The sequence below is a fragment of the Chrysochloris asiatica genome, unplaced genomic scaffold (assembly GCF_000296735.1).
Source record: "Chrysochloris asiatica unplaced genomic scaffold, ChrAsi1.0 scaffold00124, whole genome shotgun sequence".
In the NCBI taxonomy this organism is placed as follows: domain Eukaryota; kingdom Metazoa; phylum Chordata; class Mammalia; order Afrosoricida; family Chrysochloridae; genus Chrysochloris; species Chrysochloris asiatica.
The window spans coordinates 8,580,446-8,584,829 of NW_006408642.1; the positions used below are offsets into that span (position 1 = coordinate 8,580,446).

General features: G+C 40.9%; 1 pseudogene; it reads right to left on the minus strand.

The window, feature by feature from the left end:
• The window catches only part of LOC102817157, a 4,406-nt pseudogene extending 3,214 nt beyond the window's left edge, over window positions 1-1,192 (minus strand).
• Between the last annotated feature and the right edge of the window lie 3,192 nt (window positions 1,193-4,384).

Genomic DNA, 4,384 nt, shown 5'->3' on the forward strand with positions numbered 1-4,384 from the left:
GGTTTCTTGCTTCTGCCACAAATTCCCCTAGCTGTGAGCCTTCCAACCTTCTAAGTATTCTTTTATATGTGGCTCAGAGTTCTGGGACCATCCCCTGAGCCTGCTTGGTCGGGTATTCTGTGTTGTTTTGGGCGGAGCTTTCTGCTGTACGTCCACCCGATCCGCCATCTTGTTTGTTCCCCCTTGATCATATTCTTTTAATCCTTGCCACCCTTGAGTGCTTTGGTATTTGATGGATCTATTTCAAGAGCCTCCAATCAGCTGTCAACTGCCCCTTGCCAATTTGACATCTTTAACTTACAAACACCATTATTCAGCACACATCTTAAAGCTATATTTGTAGTTTGGATCTATCTGCTTTTCAATAACAGCTTTTGAACCTTCCACATACCTTAAAACCTTTGCATATTTCTTTATATCCATCTTCCAGTTATGGAACTTAAAGAATATATTCCCAGTGTTTTTTAAGTCTTCTGTTATCAATAAAATTTTATCTATATCTTTTAAGCATATATCTGCATCCTTAGGAAAATCTGGATGACTGTCACCAGAACCATCCTTTGGGATTATTGCCTAATTGTCCCTTTCTTTTCATTCTCTACATTCTACAATAACACACAATTTGGCAGGGTTTTCACCTGTCACTTCTACATTTTCTAGTATCCTTGCCACACCCAGGTTTTTAATTACTTGGCCAAATACCACATGTTCACCATCCAATTTAGAAGTTGAAACTGTTGTGATAAAGAACTGAGAACCATTTGTATTGGGTCCAGCATTTGCCATGCTCAATAAACTTTCCTGATCATGCTTACAATAGAAATTTTCATCTTCAGATATGTCACCATAAATACTTTCTGCACTTGTCCCATTCTGATTTGAGAAGTCTCCACCCTGAATCATGAATTTCTTAATAATTCAATGGAAACGGCATCCTTTGAAATAGAGAAGTTTCCCAATTGTGGGTCCAATGCCTTTTTTTTCCTGTACATAGTGTATGAAAATTTTCTGCAGTTTTAGGCACAATATCTATAAACAATTCTAAGACAATTCAACAAACTTGCTACTCTTTGATGTCCACATTAAAGAAGACTTAGGGTATGCTGGGGTTGGAGGGTTTAGCTTGTGGGGAAGGGTACGACAGCTTGCCTTCCACACGTCTTTGGAAGACTGGTAGTTTCAAACCCACCATCTGCTCTTTGAAATCCCTACGTAGGGTCACTAAGAGTCTGAACTGACTTGATGGCACTTAACAGCCACAGCACAACAGCAGCAACAGTGGAATCTGAGAAAACTCATCTTTTGACTAAATCATAACTTGTCTAAGAGTTTATAAGAAATATGGAGTGAGTTGTAGTTATTGAAAGGCAACCAATAATCTCTGTTAGACATTTGGTCCTATTTCTACCGTCTTTTCTCTATATATGTTTTCTTTTTACAATCCATTTTTTTTCTGTTCCCCTTTCCTGCTTTGTATTAGGGTAATAAAGTATATCACCATTATCTTAGTATGATAAAAGGCAGGGAGCCCTGGTGTGGCACTGAAGGTTAATGCACTGGAGTGCGAGGTCTCTTTGAACTGCAGGGTTGGTGGTTCATTTTCCTCAGAAACCCCATACAGGTAGGAACTGACTTGACAGCACTTAACAACAATAATGAAGTATTCTGTTATACCATTTCCCCTTCTCCCTTCTGTCAACAGTGGTAGAGCCGCATTTTCATCTATGATTTCAGTAATGAACCTTAGCTGTCTCTATTACCATTTGATTTCTTCATGAATTGTGGAATTTTACTTGTGATCTCATTTTGATTTGAAGAATGCTTTTGGTCTTTCTTTCTCCTTTTTTTTCCGTCTCTAGTTTCTCGCTCTCTGCCTTCCCCTCTCTAGTTATTTTGTAGTTATCTTAGGACCCCAGTCAAAACTAGGCCTTATGAGAGAGGTTTGGGGTACTTTTTCTGAAAAGACATTGGGGATATAGCAGCAAGTGGCCTGGTCTCCTGGTGATATCTGTGTCCTCTTATCTTAGTGTCAGAGTGTTGTTGTTGTTGTTGTTGTTGTTGTTATGTACCCTAGAGTCTGTTCCGACTCATAATGACCCTGCACAGGATTTCCAAGTCTGCAAGTCTTTACCGGAACAGAAAGCCTAATCTTTATCCTGGCGGAACAACTGGTAGTTTCAAACTGCTGACCTTGAGGTTAGCAGCCCAATTCTTAACCATTATGCAACATAGCCTCAGGGTAAATGCTGACAACTGCTAGCCTTTGTTCAGCAACTGTAGCATATTACCCCTGCCTCCAATTTTAAGCAATGAGTCTAGCTCCATTCCCATTCTTTTAAGCAGTGTTTTTGGTGCCTCTCATTCATCAGGTGTCAAACTCCCAGCTGCTATCATCTATTTCCAGGCCTAAATCTGGAATGCTGGTTTGTGGCCTTTGCCTCTCTCACCACTTTGGTTTTCTGTTCCACTTCTGTTTTAGAACCTGACTAGCTTTATATATATAGTTATAGGAATCCTGATGCGGTGCTCTAGGATAAGCACTGGACTGCTAACCACAAGGTTGGCAGTTCAAACCCACCAGCCACTCCTGGTAAACCCTATACAGAGTCATTTTGAGTCAGATCTGACTCCATGGAACTTAACAACAACAAATCTCTATATAGATACAGATATAGATATAAAAACATCCACTGCCATTGAGACTATTCTGAATCATAATGACCCTATAGGACAAAGCAAAACTGTCCCATAGGATTTCCAAAGCTGGACATTTTTATGAATGCAGACTGCCACATCTTTCTATGTTGTTGTTGTTAAGTGCCATAGAGTTGGTTCCGACCCATAGTGGCCCTGAACAGGGTTTCCAAGGCTGTAAATTTTTACAGGAGCAGAAAGCCTCATCTTTCTCCTACGGAGCAGCTGGTAGTTTCAAAATGCTGACCTTGCAGTTCACAGCCTGATTCATAACCACTACGCTACCAGAGCTCCTTTCTATAGAGCATGGTAACTCTATAGGATAAACATTGGACAGAACCAAAAGGTTGGCAGTTTGAGCCCAACAGCCACCCCATGAAAGAAAGATGAAACTTTTTGTTCCCACAAAGACTTACAGCTTCAGAAATCCTTACAGGAGTGCTGTGAGTCGGAACCAACTCAACATCCCTTAATAACACTTAACATATAGTGCTGGCATGGCTCTGCAGGGTAATGCACTGGACCACAAGGTCTATTTGAGCCACAAGGTTGAAACTAGCTGCTTCTTGGAAACTCTTTATGAGATCACTGTGAGTTAGCACTGGCTTGATGTTTTTTTAAATGTATTTGTTTACTTTTAAATTTACCCCTGCTACATCTTCATAGGAGTCCTGGTGTGGTGCTGTGGGTTAATATGCCAGATTGAAAAACCGTTTGAACTGCAAGATAGGTGGTTCAAGCTCACCAGCTGCTCCTTGTAAACCCTATACAGGGAAGCTATGGGTCAGAATCGACTTGACAGCACTTGAGAACAACAACAACTTCATAGTAAAAAGGGCACATCAAACAGTGAAGCTTCTGGGAGGCAAGGCTTGATGGTGGCTAGGGTGGAGGTGCAGTGAGGTTCTCTGTCAGTAATACCACAGAACACCAGGCAAAGCAGATCCAGGGCAGAGCTCCAAAATGCAGAACCACAGAGCTAGGAAGATTTAAAAAGTTTAAAGGCTTTTAGCTAGTGTAACTTGTAGCAAAAGTAAGAAATCGTGTACTTTTGAATCTGCCAGGCTCGGTGGCCCCGAGCCGACAACTTGGGCGAGACCAAATGACAAGACCAAGTGAGGGAGCAGATACCATAGAAAAACACCGTGCGAACCTCAGAGAAAAGGAGGACAATACACTTTGTCGGTTTTGCTTTGTTCAGATTTTCTTTTTTTGGTGTCTGTTCATTGCCCCGCACTGTTTGTGCACCTCCATCCTAGTGACTAGAGGGGGTATCCGAGTCAGTGGAAACTCCCAACCCTCACCACTGTTGGGTTCTTCTGCCACACCTGCGCACAGATACTCTCAGCCCAAGAGCCAAACCTAAACTGTTTTTTGTTTTGTTTTGTTTTGAATACGGAAAAGGCCAGAACAAGGGGAGTGGAGAGGGAAAGGGAGTTTAAAAACAAAACAGGCCGAAACATAAATTAAATCCTGAGGTATAGCATAACAACCAACAGTAGCATCTTGAAATCTCTCAGGCAGCTTTGAAGGCAAGAAGCTAAAAGAGGACATTAAAGCCATATTTATATAGGACCACAGATTTTTTTTTTTCTTTCTTTTTTCTCTCCCTTTTCTATAATTATAGACTACAGTATCCAGTCTAGTTTTTGTTGTTGTTTTTTTAGTGTTTTGTTTTTTTCCTTTTTTT